Source organism: Mastigoproctus giganteus, chromosome 13, assembly GCF_048544385.1.
Source record: "Mastigoproctus giganteus isolate SK-2022 chromosome 13, ASM4854438v1, whole genome shotgun sequence".
NCBI lineage: Eukaryota > Metazoa > Arthropoda > Arachnida > Uropygi > Thelyphonidae > Mastigoproctus > Mastigoproctus giganteus.
In genome coordinates, this window is record NC_143587.1 from 44,199,056 (window position 1) to 44,223,448 (window position 24,393).

Here is a 24,393-nt window from a genome sequence, read left to right on the forward strand (position 1 = left end):
ACCATTACTAATAATGATTCAGCTTGATGTGAGTTTGAGACTGCAGTAATACACTGCTTCTACTCGCCCCCAAGTAAGACAGACACACATAACTTGCATTTAAAAGAAGAAAAGGTGCTTGCCTGCATCATTATGCTTCACGAAACTAACAAATGCCATTTGATTGCAGTCTGCCAAGCCTGCAATTCAGTATTGCTAGAAGTGACCAAGCAGAAATGCAGATTTGTGACATGTTGCCAATTCATGGTTGTCTCTTCACATGATACTCTAAAAACTTCTTTGTAGTTCACCATATCAGAACGTGCATCTCCTTTTTACAACTCAAATAGCTTGTTAAATCCACTTTTAGGAGAAAGCAAGGGATATTCTGTACATAATCAACCCCAGGGGCTCACATCTGGTGAGTATGGCTTGGCAAGAATAATGATATTCAGCTCAGGACTCTGGGTCCTGGGCTGAGTTACTCTCTCTGGAGTAATTCAGATTTTTTTTTGGGCTGGTGCAGCATAAGCCTCAGGCTTCCTTACACCATATAGCTAATAATAATAATAATCTCTCTACTGATTCAGAAAAACTTCAGCAAACTGGATTATGGACAGAATAACCCCAGGGGCTCATCCGGTGAGTATGGGCTAGGAACACACAGGGTCCTGAGCTGGATGTCATCATCATTCTCTTTTTTGGTGATGCTCGCTCGCTCTGAAGCTCGCATAAGCTTCAGGCTTCCTTGCATCACATGGCTAATAATAATAATAATAACCACCTGCTCTTAGTAATCATATGCTGTTTGGAAAGGAATATAAGATGTTCTGCCAGCAGATTACCAATCAGCTAATGCCTATCTGCAATTGAAACAAAAACTGCTTGATGAGTTTTCCGCGACACTAAGATTCACTGTTCTTGTTTGGTGTTTGATAGCGAGTCTTGAGTTTTTTGAAAAACTCACTCGCTATCAAACTCAGACTTTCAAAAGATGATCTCATAGTTATAACCAAGGGTTTGTTTATCTCCCTCCCTTAATGTAACAGTGGATAGATTCCATCCAGCCCCAGTGCCTTTCTTATGTTTAATTTCAGCAATTTCTCTTCAACTTTCCTCTCAGTTATTACAAAATCATTTAGCTCCCTGTTAGAGTTTCAGAGAAGGTACTAGGCTTATAGTTGTAGCAATTCTCTTGCTTTTACATCATTCTTTCAAAAACTCAGACTTTCAAAAAGTCTGAGTTTTTTTGAAAAACTCATCATTTCCATATTACTTCAATTCTTTTGTGAGTTTTTAAAAGATCTGAAAACTGAGAATTTAAGGGGGGAAAAAACTCTGTGCAGTAATTAATTTACCATCAGTCCCTCGGAGGAATTAGTAAAGATACATGTTGAGCAGTGTTTAAAAATAACATAAAAAGATGTCACCCATGCTCTCAAACTTCTCAAATGTCTAGAAAAATTGCTCTTGATAGAAAGATTAGATCTAAGAGAGCATTATGACAAAGTCTGGAAAGTTATGAGAATAGAGAACAAGGATTGGAATTCAATAAACATTCTTCACTTCAATCTTAGTTTAAAAAAGAGACTATGATCCCTGTATACTGAAATAAAAACAAGGAAGTGGGGAAATCAAAAGGGACATTCATTTTCTTCTTGCAGAATAGACTAAAAGTTAGACATCTGGTAAGTCTTGGGAGAAAAGCATCTCGAACATGAACAGAAGGGATCTCTGATATATATAGAGATCCCTAAATGTCCATTGTTGGCATGATGTGTAATAGCTTCCAAGAAGAAGTTGCCAGATGAAGGTAAGCCTTTTAAAGAGAAAGAGTTAAAATATAAACATACATAGTAACTTTTGATGAGGTGACTCAACTAACTCAGTTCAATGATGTAGTTTGTAGGGGTTGAAATGCTGTCATTTCATTTCATACACTGAGGCTTCATTATTCCTGACAAGATGCATATCAACTGACTTGGGGGGGGGGGGCTTATATGTAGTTTTTAAACTTGGCATTTACTACAAAGGTTGCAGGGTTGTTAATGACAGTAATGGCAGTGTGCTACTGCAACAGGATCTTCTTAGCCCATCTTGGGCAGATGGGCTAAGAAGTGGCAACTGAAGTTTAACCTTGACAAATGCAAAGTACTGCATATGGGTAGAAGTAACCCCAGAGAAACGTACCAACTGTGGGGTACTACACTTAAGGTGGTAGAAAATGAAAAAGACCTGAGAGTAATTGTGCAGGCAGATATGAAGTTTTCTGAGCAATGCAGACAGGCTGCCAGGGCAGGTCATGGGGTTTTGTCAATGATATATAGGAATTTTGCTAGCAGGGAAAAGGAGGTGATTACCCCTCTGTATAAGGCAATGGTCAGGCCACACCTTGAGTACTGCATACAGGTCTGGAGGCCTCATTTTAGGAAGAATGTAGATTTACTTGAGCAGGTACAGAGAAGGGCAACAAGATTGGTGAGGGGAATGAAGGGATCCTCTTATCAAGAGAGGCTTAAGTTCTGCAAATTGTGGTGGCTGGAGACTAGGCACCTGCGCGGTGATCTGATTGAGGTGTATAAGGCCTTGAATGGGTTCAGCACGCTGAATTCTGATGGGATCCTTCCACTTGTTCAGATTACGAACCTAAGGGGGCATAAATTCAAATTAAGAAAGGACAGATGTAGAATAGATGTGTGGAAATTTGCCTTTAGCCAGCGGGTGGTTAATTGCTGGAACAAACTTCCATCTGTCGTTGTGGAAGTTGATAGGTTGAATAAATTTAAGGAGGAACTGGACAGGCATTTGGAGGGAATGGTGTGATTTTTTTTTTTTTTTGGCTGATGCTGCATAAGCTCATACATTTGCTTTCTTGCATCACATGCCACTACTACTACTACTATCATCAATATAGCAACTGAATCACATAATTATTCAAAGGCAAAAAAAAAAATTTACTAGGACTTTATAAAATTCTCTTGCTTTTACACTAACTCACTGTTTTCTAATTAACTGGCAAGAAAAGTTTAAAACGTAAATATCTCAGATGATTCACAATATGCTAAGTTTTTTTTTTTTAATGAATTTTTGTTATATTTGGATTGGCTTTGGATTTGGATATTTGGATTTGTGTCCTGAGACTGCTTTTTCTTCTCTGCCATATGGCAGGGAATAAAAAGCAGTCTCAGGACACAAAGCGACATTTTTTGGTGGTTTCTAACAACCTCTTAAAACTTAACAAAACATGGAGGCCATTAAAAAAAAAGTTAAAATGCTCAGAAAAAGTATGCACAAAACAGTAAAAACAGTATGCACAAACTATTAGATGAATCTGAGTAGACCGGTATCATTTTGCAAAACATCTTGGAATAACCCTTTAAAGGAAAGCTTAGATTTAGACTTTTGTGCATTAAAAAAAATCCAGGTATCAAAATATTCCTTATATGAATGGTCCCCTTGAGACTGTCAGACATTCTCTCAGGTATGACAAACTGGGCTTTCCACTTGGAAGTCTAAAACGCTGATGGAACTGATATTCTGGTGACACCTGAATCAAGCTGACCAAATTTCAGTGAAGCCCAGTCATTCTGTGACAACAAAATCCTCTACTTGCACCTTCACAATGGTGGGACTGTTAGTGACCCTGTGTTTAACCCAAATGTGCAAGTTCTCAAAAACAGGAGACTAGTATTGGAGGTGACCACCCAGGTGCAAACCAACATATGCAGGGGTCGAAGTGCGATGTCCACACCATGCAGAGAAATGACAACCCCTCTGTGTTACCAGGCAACACTAGATGGTAGATGACTCTCAACAACCAATGCAATACCACCACCTTGCTTACTGTAGGCTTGAAGTGGTGGAACCCATGTTAAGTCTCCAGAGCAAAGCTCCAACAAACCCGACCCCCCATCTCTTCCATCATGCAGTATGGCTGATGTTTTTCTACATTATGATGGGCATCATGGTGAGATCCGACCTTCCTTCGAGAATACAGCTCTAAAGCAGTGTTTTCAGGCTGGCCGCTACACAGTCCACCAGAACTAACCTACTGCTAACTCTTTGGGAGGATTCCGGATTAGCTAGTGTATTATCTCGCTGCCTCTACTTTGCCAGACAATGACTGAAGGGAGACTGAATAGTGTGTGTGTGCGGTGTGAATTGCCGAGGCCACATTATGTCAAGCAGCTGGGTATATTCTTACCATGTGTATGCCATATATTTTTCATATTTAACCCCAGGGGCTCACATCTGGTGAGTATGGGCTTGGCACACACCCAGGGTCCTGAGCTGGATATCGTCATTCTTCTTCTTCTTGACTCTCTCTTTCTCTCTCAGTTTAACTCGGAAATTTTTTTTTTTGGCTGATGCAGCATAAGCCTCAGGCTTCCTTGCACCATATGGCTGATAATAATAATATTATTATTATCAACCATATGGTAATAATAAATAATAATATTTTGTCAATTGTAGTAAAGATTTTTCAAAAATAAGACAACAAATCAGAAAGTTTCTCTTGCAGTTATGAAGTGGTGGTAAATGTGTAAATAAAAAATTGATACACAATGTATTACACTTGCTTTTTTTTTTTTTTTTTTTTGACAGATTCAACCATTTTGATATACTATTAAAGAATGAAAAATTTTAAAAACATTTTATTAAACTAAACATATCTGGAGTATTGTTAACATAATAAATGTAGTATTAATGTAATAAGAATAATAATGATGATCACACAGATGGAGCACATCTGTAGGCAAGACCAAATAGCAAGGATAATACATCAGAAGCTAGGGAGGAAATGCCAGTTGACTAAAGAAAGCGTACTGTATTATAAATACAAACCCCCAGGAAGTACTAGAGACCACAATTCACAAGCTGTACTGGGACCGTGCCATAATAATTCACAAGACAATCTGGCACAACAGACCGAACATAACCCTTGTCAACAAGAAGGAAAAGGCTATTAATCTGATTGACATAGTGGTGTCCAACACTGGCAACTTCCAGAAAATCCATGAGGAAAACGTCAGGAAGTACATGAACTTAGGAGATCAAACAGATGTGCCACATGCAACAAGTAATGACCATCCCAATCATCGTGCCAACCACTGGTATGGTTTCAAAGACCATATATAACAGTCTAACAGCAATAGGGCTCCAAGGAGAACACCTAAAGGAACTAAAGAAAGTCGCAATCCTGAACACCTGTAGGATAGTCTGGGGGTTCCTCGACCAACAGTAACACCAGATATAACAACTACCCTGTGTACTTGGTAGCAGTACCCAAGGGATGGAATCCCCCCATCAGGGAGAAATAATATAACAGCATCAATAATAATAATAATAATAATACTATCATTAACGAAATTTACTGATGACACAGTTAACACACATAAAAAAGGATTACTGTACCAGAAAGGAAAGCAGATGATTAATGTCAATTTTAAAAAAACCAGCTGAGGAGAGCATGCTTGTTGTGTTTGTTTGTTTGTTTGTTATTTAGTTTTTAGGAGCATTAGCAACTAAGGCCATATTGCTCCGGGATATGCGGTGGTCATTTCCTGACCTTTCCGCATCCTCCGTATTTAGTAGTGACAGGCTTGAACCCCGGTCTAATCAAGAAGCATGTGCTACGCACTGCTACTCCTTCCCACCTGGCTACTGAGGCGCCAGGAGAGCATGCAAATGCAGAGATAAATGGCTAGACATTGAGTTTTAAAGAGTGACATTTCCCCTTCAAAGCACTGGGTTAAATTTAAAATAAACACACATCCATCAGGAAACTATTCCTATTAAATAAATTGCACCGTAATATAGTTCCTGGAATTTAATCATTGTCACCCCTTTACAAAAACCAAAGATAAAGACAAAGGAGGGTTATATCTGCATTTATTGCTTCTTGGACCCTTAAAAAAGAAATATCAATAGGAAAGCATTTCATAGGATTGATCATAGGATCAGCATTAAAGTGGAAAAGCACTATAAGTAGAAGTATTACGGTAATTCACTTTCTTTGTTTTGTTCTAATGAGTTCCAAAAATCCCAAAAATCAGCAGTCTGGAGGGTGACACTTTTGGCAATTTTGGATTGTATTACATTACCAATAACTAACAATATACAGGGTGTCTCAAAAATATTACTACAAACATTTAGGGGAGGTAGGTAACATCTAAAGGAATGTGAATCACACAGGAACCCATAACCGGAAACGCCACCGTAAGTCGGTACACAGTGCTGTTCATCAGTTCGCGAGAGGGAAAATTTCTGGTTTACTCATTCAAGCAGTAGTCGCCGCACGAAGAGCATGCATCGATATACGAACTGTGAGCTGGCAGACATGCACCTAGTGTATGGATTAGCAGAGGGCAATGGACGAGCCGCTCAACGAATTTATGGAGAACCCTTCCCAGACAGACATGTACCAGACCACAATTTGTTTGCGCGTGTGCATCAAAATTTGTGCGATTATGGGTCATTTAGAGGTAACAGGAGTGGCGCGAACTCCCACCATGGAAGAAAGTGTGTAAAAGAATAATCCTACTACCAGCACACGTTACTGCTTCCCCAAGATCATCCTGCACATGTGGGTTTTGCACAGTGGTTTCTCCAAGAAAGTGTTCAAGACTTGAATTTTCCAGCCTATGTTTTGGTCACGGGTGAGGCTTATTTCACTCGTGAAGGCTTATTCAATCAGTACAATGCTCATGTGTGGGCTCACGACAACCCACACGGTGTGCACCCCCATGCGGCATAACATCGCTTCGCAATAAATGTGTGGGCAGGTATGGTCGGTGACTGCTTAGTCGGCCCATACCTGTTACCATCCCACATGAACTTCGCTAAATATCGGATCTTTCTTGAACAAGTTCTACCAGGGTTACTTGACGATGTTCCAACAAATGTGAGATGCAACATTTGGTTTCAACATGACGGGGTGCACGCCCAATATGGAAGGTGTGTTCGTGACCATCTGAACAGGCGTTTTGGGCGTCGATGGATTGGCCGCGGTGGATCCGTTGCCTGGCCCCCACGCTCACCTGATTTATCGAGCCTTGATTTCTTTCTGTGGGGGGGGGCCCTCAAATCTATCGTGTATAAATTGCCTGTGGAGACGGAAATGGATCTCGTGGCAAGACTCATCTGCACTGCTGCTACTGTCAAAGAAACTCTAGGTGTGTTCGACCGTGTCTGCCAATCCATGCTGCGTCGGTGTCACGCATGCATCGCATCTCATGGTGGAACCTTTGGGCATCTGTTGTAACATCATGAAATGCATCCATCTCATACTCCATTGTTAATATTATGTCAAATAAATGTTTGCCATTAATTACTGTCTTGTGTCATTTCTGCTTCTTGTGCCTCTGCTACTACTTTCCCGTGACGTTTCCGGTTATGGGTATGGGTTCCTATGCGATTCACATTCCTTTAGCTGTTACCTACCTCCCCTAAACATTTGTACCAATATTTTTGAGACACCCTGTAGAGCAGAGTTACCTTGGTGGTAATGCAATACCAGAATGGCAACTCAACCAAAAAAAAAAAAAAACACAATTTCACAACATCCATTCCCTCTAAAAGTTTGTCCTGCTATCAACTTCCACTACAACAGATGGAAGTTTGTTTCAGCAATCAATTACCAGCTGACTAAAGGCAAATTTTCACACATCTATTCTACAACTGTCTTTCCTCAATTTGAATTTATGTCCCCTCAGGTTTGTAATCTGAGCAAGCAGAAGAATCCCATCATAACTGAGTGTGCTCAACCCATTCAAGGAATTGCACCTCAATCAGACCACTTTGCAGGTGCTTAGTCTCCAGCCACTGCAATTTGCAGAACGTAAGCCTTTCTTGGTAAGAGGACCCCTTCATTCCCTCACCAACTTGTTGCCTTTCTCTATACTTGCTCAAGCAACTCTACACCCTTCCTAAAATGTGGCCGCCAGACCTGTACACAGTACTCAAGCTTTGGCCTGACCATTGCATTATACAAAGGGATAATCACCTCATTTTCCCTACTGGCAAAATTCCTGTATATCATTGACAATACCCCATGACCTGCTCTGGCAGCCTGTGTGCATTTATCAGAAAACTTCATATATGCCTGCACAATTTCTCTCAGGTCTTTTTCATTTTCTACATCCCTAAGTGTAGTACCACACAGTTCATATGTTTCTCTGGGGTTACTTCTATCCATATGCAGTACTTTGCATTTGTCTAAATATATTTGCATATATTTAGACTTTATCTTGATTCTGTTTTCCAATCTCTTTATAAACAGCATCTGAAAATTCACTTTTTGTAATTTTGCTTTATCTGCTGTAATGAGCTTTAAGCAACAAACTAAGAGTCATCATCATAACACCTACATAAAGTTTGATGGTTATCCCCTAAAAATGTAAGCTAAACAGTTAGTGATAACTGTTTACAATATCACTAACTTTTGCTCCTGGGAGACATACCAAAGCCCTATTCTACTTATGAAGAAGCATAACAATATTTGAACAAATAACAATACTTTATTTTGTAAAAATATTGATTATGTGAATTAAAATTTTATGCAAAATTTTATATTTCATTTCAAATATAAAATTTATATATGTTGCTGTACAAGTCCAAAATCTGGTAAATCTGATGAAACACAAGTAGTTGCTCTTGACATCTCAAAGGCTTTTGATCGTGTTTGGCATAAAGGTCTTCTAAACAAGCTTCCATCTTATGGTTTGCCAACTGTTTTTAGTAATTGGTTATCCAGTTTTCTCTCTGATCGCTCACTGAGGGTGATGGTAGATGGCTCTCTGTTTTCTAACTTCTCCACTAATGCCGGTGTCCCCCAAGGTTCAGTTCTTTCCTCCACTCTTTTCCTCTTGTATATTAATGACCTTCTTCCATTGACTGGAAATCCTATCCATAGTTTTGCCGATTATAGCACATTGCATTCCACTTTCCATTTTGAGAAACCTTGTCCTGCTCAATCAGCTTCAACTTCTCGAAAATCTGCTACCAATTCCTTAAATGCTGATCTTCAGGTAATTCTCCAGTGGGGCAAAGACAAGTTGATTTTCTTTAGTTGATTTCAACCCTTCTAAAACTCACTCTTGTCTTATATCTCGCAAAAAGGGTTCTTCTGCTCCTATGCTTATCTTTAGTTACACTCCGATTTCTAGGCAAAATGTTATATCTCTTTTGGGGATTACCCTGACTTCTAATCTCTCTTGGCACAAGCACATTACAGACATTGCTTCCTCTGCATCTAAAAAACTTGGTTTTCTCTTTCGCTCTCGGCGTTACTTTTCTTCCAAACAGCTGCTCACTCTGTATAAATCACAAATCTGCTCTGCCATGGAATATTGTTCCCACATCTGGGGTGGTGCCCTCAAAACCTCTCTCAGGCTTCTTGATTCCATTCAGAAGAGGGCAGTTAGGTTAATTAATGATTCATCTCTAACAGAGTCTCTCTACTCGCTTTCTCATAGACATACTGTTTCTGCTGCATGCATCTTCTACAGATACTTCCATGGGCACTGTTCTTCTGAATTGGCTTCTATAATTCCCGCTCTCTCTTTCAAAACAGTCCGAAGACGTGCCGCCACCAGCCAACATCCATTTACTGTCCAACTTCAAACCCACAGAACCAACTTTTCATCTTCCTCATTTATTCATTCAACTGCCGTTTTCTGGAACAACCTTCCTTCATACGTATTTCCTGAAAATTACAATCTACAGAAGTTCAAGTCCAATGTCAACAAATATCTTCTTTCATCTTCTCAACCTCCAACCCAAGCACGGTACTAAATACTATAGGTTCTAATACCTCTTGTGTTTGGGGTTCGCATAAAAAAAAAAATCCAAGTTTTTACCAGTTCACTTTGGTAAAAGTCTGAAATGGTTTATTTTGGACTTTTATTACTCTTTTATGATTAATTTTCGGATTTACCAGTTTGCAACAATAAAAGGCTAGAACATCAACACATTTCACTTTATTTCAGAGTTTTACAACTCTGATACAGAGAATTATAGTATTCAACAGGCCCCATTGGTAAAAACTGGTTTGATAATCACATGTTCGAATTATTTTTTCCCATTATCTGACTGAGGTTCTGTACGTCAGGCACTCTGAATATAGTGAATACTCAATAGCAGATATAATTTATGCTACATTAAAACATGTTATCTTTCCTTTGTTTGTTGTTTGGTTTTTAGGAGCATTAGCAACTAAGGCCATATTGCTCCGGGGGATATGTGGTGGCCATTCCCTGACCTGTCTGCATCCTCCATATTTGGTGGTCATGGGCTCGAACCCTGGTCTAATCAAGAAGCGTGTGCTATGCACTGCTGCTCCTGCCCACGGAGACACCCGAAAGAAAGACATATGTGAGAAATAACTAGTTCTAATTAAATAACACTTCACTCCAAGTGAATTTTTTGTAGGGGAAAAAAAAAAAAAAGATTGATTTTATTGAAACTAGATGGAAAGAAAACCCAACCATTTAAAAGCCAATTTCAATGACATTTTGAAATCCCAGTGGATCCCTGTTGTTAAGCCTAGAGGAAGGGAAGAGAGGTGACTATAAGAATTGATTACATGTATCAAATGAGGCATTTTTTCAAATTACAGAAAATATGTAAATTTAGTGAAAATACTAGTTGTGAAAAAATACTGCGCAGATTTTAATTATGTGATAATAATGAAATTGTCATTATCAGGTCTAAAAGAATAAATTTATATTAAGAGCTAATTATAGCAAACTGTACTTTTTTTTTCTTTTTTTTTTGAATTAAAGAAATTAAATGAATTAGGTAAGAACACTAATTGCAAGAAAACTATGCTATATCTTTATTTACTTATTTAGTTTTTAATTAATTAAAACAAATTGTGTGGATTGGATGGGAAATAGTTTTCTTTCAGGATTATGGAGTGACTATAGTAGCTGCTTGAATAATTAAATGTCTAGCTATGTATAATGTTGAATGTCAGAGAAAATGGAAACTAGAATAGATCACCGACTCACTTTGTTTACAAGACATAAATAAATAAGTTATGAAATAACAGATATTAAAGGATTGGTTACATTAAAGTTAGTTATTTTTATTGTAATTAAAGTAATTACTGAAATTTTAAAAGAGAAAAAAAAAAAATTTAATTAAAATGAAAATACCAAAACTTTAATGTCACCAACCCTTTAATATTTGTTGTTTCATAACTTATCCATTTATAAATTACTTGTAAACGAAGTGAATAGCTGGTTTAAGAGATATTTTAGTTTCTGTTTTCTCTGACATTTCAAATAAATAGCATAGCATTCTACATACCCAACCCTTAGTTGGGTGAACAACTACCGGTCATGACTATAATCTTGACAGCTTTTCACCTAATTCACATTATTACTTAGAATAGCACAAATCTTTTCCCATCCAATCCGCAATTTGTTATTAATTAAAAAACAATGTACAGTTCATTGAAACTCATGTTATCACTTAATTCAAAATTTTATAAAAAAAAAAATGTGCCACTTTTTTGTAACTAGTTTTCAATGCCAATTTATTCTTCTATACTGGACAATTTCATAATTATCACATAATTAATTAAAAATAATGCAGCATATTTTTCATGTATGTGAATATGCATGAAGTGAAAACAACTAGAGTTTAAAATAAATTCACATCATTTCTTTAATTTAAAATAGAGCAACATTAAAATAGTGCAATCAGTTCTTTTGTTCATTTTACTCTTTCCTTTCTCAATGATATCCACAAGGATTTCAAAATGTCATAAAAACTAACCTTTAAATGGTTGGATTATTGGAATGCTTTCTGTAAAGTTCTCTTTCCAGCTAGTTTCAATAAACTCAGTAATGTTTTGCCTATAAAAGGTGGAATGCAGTGCTGGTTTAGTCTTCTTTGAATTAAAAAAAAAAAAAAATGTACTGAATTTTTTTATTATAAAAAGCAGTTTATTTGTTCTAACACAATAATTACTGCGTAACAGGATTAATTTCTTAAATTCTGTTTTGATTCTATTAACTGCTCAGTAGGTTCACTGGACAATCTTTCTTTTTTTTCTTTTTTTTTTTATTTTTGTTAGTTGTTGGCACATCACCTTCTATGGCCATAATGCACCTCCCAAAGTTTTTTTGCATTTTACCGTGATCCAAGCCCGAGGTGGGAATTGAACTCGCGACCGTTGGGTTGCCAGCCAGGCACTTTACCTACCTGGCTATCACAAACAGGTATACAGAGTGCACTTTTTATGCTATTCAGTATTTTTAGAATAAAAATACTATATAGCACAAAAAGTGCACTTTTTAAATGTTATCCTTTGTTTTAACATTGTAGTGGATAGAAATATGAATAATATATTTTTTGCAACTGTGGCAGTGAATTAACAAAATGTTAACAATTTGTTAGTGCACAATTAATGCTAAATTAATACAGATATCAATAAATTGATACACTACCACCCCTCTTACTGGACAACTATGGTATAATTAGCCCAAAATAGAATTACAATGTTTCACGTGCTGTTAATAGGAAATAATGGCAACTGTGCACTTTGTAAAGGAATTGTTTATTTTAAATTTTTTAAAAACTTTTGATTTTTTTTTTTTTTTTTTTTTGTCCTTGATTGGATGAATTGAAAAAGTGGCATTAATTGTCCTTGAATGAATGAACTGAAAAAGTGACAGACTGGTGTATTGTGCAAATAGTGATTCTTTCCAATTCTAACAAAATTAGTGATGCAGATCAAAGAAAAAAAAAATCATATGGAAATAATAATAAATGTCAAGTTTTTTTTTAACATTATCCTTTGTAACTGGTATATCATTGTAACCGATTTAAATTTAAATTTTTTGGCATGTTTTTTTACAAACACATTCATTCGTAAATCAACTGAAAATCATGGTGCATTTTGTAGGTAATATACATATCTTTCAAATCACTGCACGTAATAAGCATAAAAATTTTATTAATAAAGTTAATTGTATCAAATTTCTGTAAATGTTTATATTCATATGTATAGATACATAGCATTAACAGATTAGTTTACAAATTTTTTCAATATCACCTGCAACATTATAAATAACACCTGATTAATTTAAGTTCAAGAGACCAAACCAGGTCTAATTTGATTTAACGTTGGTTCTACAAATTCATACAGGATCAGAACATGTCAATATTAATTAATCAAGAGAAATTTTTAGCCACTCTTAACAATGTGAAGAATTTTTTAAATTCTTGTCTAATGTATTAATAATCTTTTCATTTCACTGTGGTAGATATCCATGAATAGGCAGCTAATGTGTTAGTTTAATTAATAGAAATTAAATTTACTAATCACACAGTTTAATGTATACAAGCTGTACATTAATACATTAAATAAGTGCTATGTTGTTCATTATGTATAATTGCACATATGCAATAAAGAGAGAGAGTATCCATGTACAGCCACTCCTTGATTTATGTAAGGGTTGCGTTCTGCAGAACTCTATATAAGTCGGATTTTACGTAAGTTCGAAAATTTCCCCATGCTTGTGCACACTCACAACTAAGCTCGCTGAATTGATTGAATCAAAAAAGAAATGTTCGACGAACATGTAAATAGAATTATTTATTGTATTTATTCAACTTTTTATCTCATGCGCAGGAAAAATTACAAAAGCGTGCAATTTAAAAATTTTCAAAATTATAAAATTACAAAAAATGAGAGGAGAGAGACAGGCATAGCGTCAGTAAGTTTTACCTCTCGAGCATCATTGCCAGAATTGGTGTCTTCAGCTGATGAGTATGCCGCAGTGGAGGTTGAGGGCTGTGGAGATTTAGAAGGGGTCGGCCACTCAACCTTATGAAAGAACATATTAACGGATGACTGGACAGTGGCTTTTTTCTTTTCATTATAGATTTCTTTGTAGCAAGCAAACATATCATTCACTCCTCTGTTAACTTTTAAGAATCATTCGCTGTCAGGATCCATCTTCTCAAACCTCGCCATAGCTGATGTAATTTCAAGAAATGCCATTGCCATCTCTCTGGTGATGAAGCGTCTCAGCTCCTCATTTGGTTCATATTGAGCTTCATCAGCATTTGCTTCTTTCACTATCACTGCCTACAAGTCAATAAGTTCTTCATTATATAATTCCTTCTCTTCGTCCTCTAACTTCTCCATGTCTTTGGCATCAACCTCCGGCTGAAGCAGCTCTGCAACCTTTACATCCTTATCTGTAACCTCTTCGTATGATTTGTCTTTTTCAAATCCTTCAAAGCCTTTTACACGACATGGGCATATTTTCTTCCATGCGACATTTAAACAACTTTCAGTAATTTCCACGTGGGCCTTATTAATGTTTAAGATGGTGCAGTAAATATTGTAAGATTTCCAAAGTCTCAATGTAAAATTTTTCTCACCATCTACTGCAGACAATGCCTGAGCAAATGTTGTGCGTAAATAGTACACTTTTAAATTCGAAAAACACCCTGATCCATAGGTTGGATGAATGAAGTTGTGTTCGGCGGTAGAAATATGACTCTCACGTTCGAATTGAAATCATCTAGATACGCAGGATGTCTAGAAGCATTATCTAATAGAAGCAAAACCTTGAAAGGACGTCGTTGTCTTTACAATATTTTTCAACCTCGGGAAGAAAGCAGAATTTAAATCAATCCTCAAAAGAGGTATTGTTATCCATGCTCTCTGGTTCGATGGGAAACGCGCACAGGTAGGGTGGCTTTATTGAACGAGGATTTCCAGAATTATACACAAGCAGTGGTTTTAATGTGTAATCTCCCGCTGCATCAGCCGCAAGCAAGAGCGTGGCCTTATCTTCTGAAGCCTTGAAACCTGACATTGTCTTTTCCTCTTTGGCAGTGTATGTTCGAGCCAGCATTTTTTTTCCAAAACAGAGCAGTCTCGTCAATGTTAAAAATTTGCTGTGTTGAATAGCCGCCTTCCTCAATAACTTTTTCCAACACATCACAAAATTTCTCTGCAGCTGCAGAATCAGCACTGGCAACTTCATCACATACTTTAATGTTGTGGAAACCAGCGCAATGATTGAACCTATTAAATCACCCGTTGTGTTGCCACGAACTTGGCTTCGAGTTCGCCGTACTTATCCTTAATATCTTCATAAATACTTCTTGCTTTTGCTTGAATAGTCATTAGACTCGGGCATTCGCTTCTGAATCTGATTTTCCATCCATATTATTAATAGCTGTTCCATCTTCGATATAGAACCTGAATGCTGTTTTGTGATCACTGTTGATCTTAAGTGCATTGATCCTTTAACATGTTCTTTTATAAGCGCACTATCTTTTAAAATAGTATTCTCTGTTGAAGCAGCGAGACCTAATTGCCGTGAAACAGATGACAAACTGTCTTGCTTCTTCATCATTTTCATCTTTATTTATAAATCAATTTTGTTTTGTTTCCTAACACTGCCACCACTTGCACATTCTGTTGGTCCCTTTCCCTTCACCATTGTAATAAGTAAATAGGAATAAAGAGAAGATTCTGAAAATGTATTTATGTTTTTTATATGATTGAGATTTCAGTGAAGGGGAACTCATTTCACTATAATACCGTTAACATAAAAACCCACACAATTCCAGCTATCAGTATTATCTCAAATGCAATAAGATCAAGTTTACTACCCGTTTATAATATATTGCGCTAACAGAAAAGCCCAATAAACTCAAAGTGCAAATTGTTTTTATTGTGTTATGGTCATGACCTGCAGAAATATGTTTTAGAAAAATATCACAAAGGCATTCAAAACTGATTCTTATAACGGAACATATGATAATGATGAAAGTGTAGTGCAATTTCCATTATAAAAATGACCCTTTAGTGAGATAAATAGCTTAGTAATATAGGGAAATTTCAACTTCCAACGACTTCAAATGAATTACAAAAAAAAAAAAAAAAAAAAGGCATTTCCATATTTTTTTCAGTTTGCACCGGCTGGCAAAAACTTATGTAAAGTCGAATTTGCGTAAGTTGGGGAGTTCCTGTATTGAGATATTACACGCTGTTTAATACTTGTAATTCATGCAAAAAAGAATGGTCACATCTTTTTTTTTTTGTTATTGCTTTCAGTAAACTTCATAACTGAAGCTGAACTACTCTTACACTATGTGAGCTGTTGATCAGTGTGTAAAAATTTTAATTTTTGACTAGTGTGTTGCTATTTACAGAAAAGATTAACCATGCTTGAAAGGAAAATATTATGAATAACAATATACAGTAAGTTCTGCTATAATGCGGTAAACGTGTTCCCAAAAATCTCTGCATTATGATATTTTTCATATTAAAAACAACAGGGCTTATGGGAAAATAGGAATAGGGGCAGAGCACTAAAAAAAATGTTCAGTCTGGTAAGTAAAACACTAAAAAAAAAAAAAAAAAAAAGTACGGAAACCCAATAAAATTGCTAATAGGTTTAAACATCTTAAATTTCTAATAAATAAATAAATATTACAGTAAATATAGCACTTTACCTTGACAAGATATGAAGTTTGTTTGATCTGTTCACTGTCATTTTCTTTTATTCTTTTTTTTTTTTTTTTTTGAATTGTAAAATTTAAAACAGTAAAAAAGATAAGCAATCAATAACAACGAACATGGGATGCACAAATTGCACAAGTGAGACAACTTTATGAAATGTAAAAAATAGGAATGAAGAGAAGATTCTGAAAATTCATTTATGTTTTTGTATATGATTGAAGATTCCATGGAAGGGGAAACAAATTTCACATTAATAATACAAACCCACAGAATTCCAGCTAACGGTATTATGCCAAATGCAGTAATATTGAGTTTACTACCCGTTTATAATCAGATTGCACTAACTGAAAAGCCCAATAAACTGGAAACTTCAAATTGTTTTTATTGTTTCATGGTAGTGATCTCCAGAAATGTGCTTCTGTGCTCACGCCTCACAAAATTTCTGTTCAAACAGAAAAATGTGAGCTCCTGAAAATATGAGTTGGCCTACAATATCATGTGTTATCTTGTGAATACAGCGAATGACAGCAGTGTTTCTGGCCAATAAAACTACAGTAAATGGGAAATATAGCTCTCACAGATTTGGCGTTTAACATTTTTTAAGCTTTTTAAACATTTCGAAAATTGTAGATCTCTTAAAGTACCATTTATAACTGACACATATATAATAGCGTAGCTTAATTTAATTTTTTATGATACTCACCTTTTTATAATCTGCATTAATGTTGGAATAAATTGGATGATAATTTTAAATTTAAGTTAGCATGAATAAGTTAGGATTTAAAAACAGAATTAAAATGTGCGCAAGGAAGTAGAAGTGCACGTCTTCGTCCTTGGTTGTGAATGTTGAAATTTGAAACGATTTTAGTTATACAGTTGGAAACAGAAGGCCAATAGCCATAACAAGTGGCTTTCATTTTACACATCTTCAGTTGGCAATGGTAGAATGAGAGTAAACGCGTGTATTTAAGAAGACTAGGTTCCCGTGATGCTCCTGGATACACATGGGAATCTCAGGTGCATGAGATTCCAGACCGGTGCTATGTTATAGGGTAGTTTGGAATTTAATACTTGAAGAGTGGAATGGCGGCGAAACCATTCTATAACTAGGGCTTCATATTGGAAAATTTTAAAACTGGATTTTAATTTGATAATAGGAATGGCTGAATCTACTAAGGGGGTGTGGTTGTGGGATTGAACATGTGTTGCTAATTCGGTATTGGACTGGCCCGTCTTAAAGCTATTGTAGTGGTAGTAAGCACGTGTGTTTGATGTTTTGGTAGAACCGTATTTTGTGGTGGTGCTACCAATGTAACAAGCGTTACAGTTATCTTGACATTTTATTAAGTAGATGATATTATTCATGTCACTAATGTGGTAATTTTGTGTATCTTTATATGAGTTGAATAATGAACCTAGTTTATTGTAAGATGAGAATGTAAGGGTGATATCAGTACTTTTGAATAAACGCCGGAGTTGGTTGGCAAAATACGGTTCTACCAAAACATCAAACACACGTGCTTACTACCACTACAATAGCTTTAGGACGGGCCAGTCCAATACCGAATTAGCAACACATGTTCAATCCCACAACCACACCCCCTTAGTAGATTCAGCCATTCCTATTATCAAATTAAAATCCAGTTTTAAGATTTTCCAATATGAAGCCCTAGTTATAGAATGGTTTTGCCGCCATTCCACTCTTCAAGTATTAAATTCCAAACTACCCTATAACATAGCACCGGTCTGAAATCTCATGCACCTGAGATTCCCTCGTGTATCCAGGAGCATCACGGGAACCTAGTCTTCTTAAATACACGCGTTTACTCTCATTCTACCATTGCCATCTGAAGACGTGTAAAACTAAAGCCACTTGTTAAGGCTATTGGCCTTCTGTTTCCAACCATATAACTAAAATCGTTTCAAATTTCAACATTGACAACCAAGGACGAAGACGTGCACTTCTACTTCCTTGCGCACATTTTAATTCTGTTTTTAAATCCTAACTTATTCATGCTAACTTAAATTTAAAATTATCATCCAATTTATTCCAACATCAATGCAGATTATAAAAAGGTGAGTATCATAATAAATTAAATTAAGCTATGCTTTTTAAACATGTATGTATTGCTGCACAGGTCGCCAGGTTCAGTTTGGTGCCAGGTTTTGCATTCCCCTAGTGTTATTTGCTGGTGAAATCACACATGAGCCAACGTGAAAGTTGCATTATACTTGCATTGTTCCCTAATATATCAGTCACATTGGAGCAAATTTGCATTGTGAAAATACACATTATAGCAGACTGTGCACATTACATAACTGACTGTACTAAAATAAACAGTAAAAAAAAAAAAAAAAAAATTTTAGGATGTTGGAACTGTTCAGTTTGTATGTGGAAGTATATAGCAAATTTATATTTTCTGTTTTGGCAGCAAAGTACTACTGAAAAGAAGAGAAATGCTCCTGAAGCAACTTGCATGGCTAACCCCTTCCACAAAAAGCAACTTAATTTACATGCACAAAAAATAGATTGGATTTCATATAACCTCAGTATAATTTCACAATTATAATCAAATGTACATTTTTATCAGCTGTACCAGCTGTAATCCTGCACTGGTCTCTCTCTCTCTCTCTCTCTCTCTCTCTCTCTCTCTCTCTGCATTAAACTGGCCACCATTCTATTACCAGCTTATGTAGTTGTAATTAGCAAGAATAGTTAACACTGTGCTACAAAGTTTACTGAATCAGCAGCAGTGCTAAAAGAGAGATATATCAAACTTTTTTTTATGGATTACAAGTATTAGACAGCAAAGAACTTCCCAAAATAAGAATATCCTCTATTTGAAAGGCATGTACAGTTATACATAATAAACAGCACAGAGCTGTTTATTATGTATAACTGTACATTATGTCTGTTTTAATGCACAGCTCATATACATCAAGATGCATGATTAATATAGTAGCAAAAATAAAACTTGTCATTATGTTTGGTATTTTTGTTATTAGATTTTAAAAACTGAAAAATATTTCACATACCTTGTTGTGAATTCCTTAGTTAATTTTTTTAAATTCTCCAATATGAAAGTACTTTTTCTCCGAAGTACATTCATGTCATTCATTCTCAAAAAATGAGCACGTAAATGCAGTGAATTAAAGTTTCACAGCACCTGCATTGGAAAATTTCATTTTGCATGGTTAACAATCAGCGTATTTTGCTTCAGCAGCATAAAAAAAAAAAAAAAAAAAAAAAAGGATTAGCATACCCACAATGCAAGTTGCAGTTATGTGGATCCTCTGAGATTCTGCATGCAATTCTTGAGGAAGTGAATAGAAATGTAAAATTTAAAAGGTATCATAAATTGTAGAACAGTATTATATGCACTACCTAGCAAACTTTTATTGCAGCTCCATCCAATTTTGTTATAACCATTGTTTGCCTGTAATCGGTTTCAGTAGTCATTTCAAATTAGATAAACCATTCATAAGTCATTGGACTCAAATAAGACTTCAAATCATTACAGACATATTTTGAATAAACTATATGCTAAAATGTATATAAAATACATTGTTATTGTCTGTACTAACAATGCATATAAAATACATACACTACCACCCTTACATGGCTATATTGTTGGTCGGGTAAAGGCAGCAACTTTGAAATACACTGCATTTTGAAAAATCCAATATAAAATTAACAGGATACATTGCACACTTCATTATGTACACAATTTAAAAGAATGTATGCTTCATTAAAAATTGTTATCTTCTCTTGTTTTGTGTTGTTGGATAAAAGTTTATTCACAGTATTTTGAAGTTAATATAACAAACTGCATCCAATTACTATGATTCTACCTTCTATGCCAGCCTCAGATTAAGAACAGCTCATTTAATGTGCTTATCAATTTCCACTGAATTAATGAATTTTGTTCAGTGATCTCATCAGGCAGAAGTCACTACAACAGGATCTCAGAACTCCTCTCTGTTTCTTCAATAAAATACTATTTTCCATAATAATGTTAAATGCAATTTTAAGTTGCTTGTTCCAATATTTATTGTGTACATGTGTATGCACGAACATGTATCACAATTTATGATGAATTTCCAAGGCCATGATCCTTCGGCTCAGATCACATCTATAAAATGCTGAAGCATTTTAACCAGGTTTCTCTTGATTAAGAGTTTAAATCATAAATGTAATGTCTAGAGGTAGAAAAATTATTTCTAAACTCTGGAAAATTTAAACTTTGATGAAATGTGCAATTGTATTCCTTCTTATTTCTAACTAGCTGTCCCAATTCAGTAAACAGTTCCAAAATTAATCTCATTATTTAAGAATTCCTGTTTATGTAATGAACACATTGGTGCTTTTCCTCCCTAGGTACCCAACTCAATGTTCCACCAACTGAAAGATTTTTTCCAGAAGTGAATTTCATCAAAAAACACTCTTATTCACCCAAAGTTTCTGACCACAATGAACAAAAATTTGAGCACAATACGCAATGAACTTTTAATGTGTTGCAATATATTACATATTTTTATTTTTAGAAAATTAATTCTATAATCAGTGAGCCTATTATGAGGGAGCTAATTTTATTAAAATAATGTAGTTTGATCACATATGCCAATAATTTATCATCCTTCCTATCATCAGATTAATTCTACATAGATAAATACTAATATAGAAAATATTTACTTGTATAATTGTGTACTGTGAACTTTATATTAAATTTCTTAATATATACCTTTCCATTATAGTATCACAAGAATTAAATTTTAACTACAAAGCTAGAATAAAATAAACAAAACTTATTCATATTCTGCTTATAAATCTCAAAACTAAAATTTATAAGTTACATCATAAATACCAGAATGAGTCTGAAAATTATTCTAAATGAAAACTACCTTAAAACTCTAACACAATTAAAGTTACTTATACAAGTTAAAGAAATATAACTCCTACATAAATTAAAAGCTGATTGCACATACCCAAATGCATAATGATTTTGTAACTCTCATACTAATTTTAAATATCGTTTAAAATTTTAAAAAATAAGGAGCAAATATATAATTTATGTTTTTAAATCATTTATCACAACAATCACTGAAATGATTAAACTAATTTTCTTCTTTTTTACAGCTGAAGATTTAGTGAATATATATCATGTTTCTAATTTATGTAATAGAAGCATAACAAAATAAACAAGGAGCAAAATTTTTGGAATATGTTTCTGAATGTGAAATGGAATGTGAAACATATACCTTGCATTCTTATTTTTTTTATGCAGATATCATAAATCAGAAATTACATATATGACATTTCATGTTTTAATATAAGCCTTAATTTTTGATAAAAAATATTCTGCAAATGTGGTGCAAAATCATTACAGAATATTTTTATTGGAATATTATTAATTTTACTTCTTTCTATCAAGTCAATCAATAACCTTGTTTGTAATGACTTGAGAGGAGAGTGGGGAAAAAAGTCTCCACGCAAGCTTTCTGCAATATAAGCAAATGCCAATGTTTAGTACAACCCATATACAAACTAGCAGTCAATGAAATACCGAAACTCTTATGCTACCTTCCTAAAAGCAATGAATAATAATCTGAAATTCTCTTTATTAATATACTATTTAAATATATTTAATGAATGGGCTAGAGCAAAAACGGTAAAGTATATCATGGCACAATAATATTCCCTTTGAAACCCAAACGCACCTGTATGTAATAATGATAATAAAGAAAAATGAAATATGAGCTGAGTTAAATAAATATTAAACATATACACATACAATTCAATGAAATAAAAGTATTCGGGACTGTGTAGCAATGTTTCATTAATGTAGTACTTACTGAACTATGATATAAAAATAATAATGTAAACTACACCATTTTTTGTTACGTTGAGGAAATATCAGAGAAGGTAAAAATATTTTATTTGTAAGAAAATAATATAAGAATGATTTGCTCAAAAACTTTGTTTAAAAATAATAATAAAAAAAATATTGTTGTTGTTATTTGGTTTTTAGGAGCATCAGCAACTAAGGCCATATTGCTCCGGGATATGCGGTGGTCATTCCCTGACCTTTCCGCATCCTCCGTATTTGGTGGTGACGGGCTCGAACCCCGGTCTAATCAAGAAGCGGGTGCTACGCACTGCTGCTCCTTCCCACCTGGCTATGGAGGTGGCAGCCAGGTGGGAAGGTAAAAAAAAATTCATCTTTTGAATGGACCATGCACACACAGACACACAACTTAAATATGGCACCAAACATATTCAGCCAATTCTTGTATGAACTATCTACAATTTCATATATAATTCATACAGAGTTTTATATGAAAAATAAATTAAGCGCAAACATTTTTGAACCCAAGGCTTCCAAATAAATATTAGATGAATTAGGCAATCACAATTATTAACTATACAAAACCCAATTTACGATACAAATAAAATAATTTATATAAAAACATATTTAAAAGAAACTAGTTCAGAGGCTTTCAAAAGAATGAGTAGTGCTACTTGATCTATGAACATCAGCAATCTGAGCAGTTTCTTCTTCTGATAATCCTTCTGTTCGTTCAGTTATGTCATCTAAAATATCCATACCATCATGTAGACTAATGTCATCATAGGCAACCTCTCCTTCCAATGAGCTACTTTCATCTAGGTTTGGGAAGAAACAGCATTCACAAGAATAAGCCCCACGAGAGGATGATAATTGTGGGGGCTGGGCCATTTCTGAGTATATTGCAAAACTTTGATCTAATTCATCATCAGCAGCTGCAGTAACATCTTCATCTGATGACACAAAATTACTATCATAAAGCTGAATATCACTTAATCTGTGCATTTCATCTGAACTATTGGTATCTGTGTGGGAACATATAATATCACTGCTTGAAGATGAATCACTCGTGCTTCCATCTTGTTTTTCCAAAAAATGTTCGCTTCTTATTCTTTCATTAGTTATATCTGACTCTGAGGACTTCATTTGAAAGCTCTTGTTATATTTTTTTTGGTTTGTATAACTGTTGGGCACTGAAGAGGAAAATTTTGTATCTAACTGTCCGGTCATGAAAAACTGTTTTTTTTCTAAATTAACCAATGAGTCTTCTGAATTTGATGAGATAATGCAACTGTTGCCACCACCTGCAAAATTTTCCAATGAATCAATGCTCTTATATTTATAATGACAGATATAATCATCACTTGAATTCATTTTATCAGAAAAATTAGAAATATGTTTCACATATGTAGTTCTATAAACAGGAGAATAAACTTGCTTTTGTCTACCTTTTGATCTAATTTCCTCTTTCACATCAGGAACTGATGCTCGATTATAAGATGAGTGCTGTGCAACTGCAGTTACACATTTAAAGCCAGTTTCACTAGTGCTACTTAAACATTGTTCCCGTCTTGAAGTTAAGGCTAAGCTTTCATCTTTGTCTCTTGTGGACTTTGACAATGCACCCTCAGAAGCGCATTTCTTTCGTTGGAAATTATCAAAAATATTATCTATAAAACCACCTTCTAATGAATCATCTTGTGAAGAAAAACTCCCCAAAGGTGGAAGCTGATGAATAGCAACAAAATCTACAGTTCGACTATAAGGAGATATACGACAAATGCGACCATCAACATGCCGATTACTATTACCAGAACCAAGGAAACGACTAGCACGAACATAAAGTGTTGGACTCTTATGACCAACTCGACAATGATCCATATCAACCCTAACTCTATGTCTAGGAGATTTCATTTTAAGATTATGTTTTCCTGATGTAACTATGTGTTGGGTACTATCTAATTTACGTTTATGCAATACATAAGTTATATCACTAAAATTTTCCTCTAATGGCACAGGTGAAAACTTTTCCCCGCTATTAAAATTATCTTCCTTTTTAATTTCTCT

General features: G+C 35.0%; 1 protein-coding gene across 4 annotated transcripts in view; it reads right to left on the reverse strand.

Annotated features, from left to right (window-relative positions):
- Nucleotides 1–24,393, reverse strand: part of LOC150075997 (FERM, ARHGEF and pleckstrin domain-containing protein 2-like) — a 582,027-nt gene that overhangs the window by 313,562 nt on the left and 244,072 nt on the right. The gene's annotated exons all lie outside the window — the stretch shown is intronic.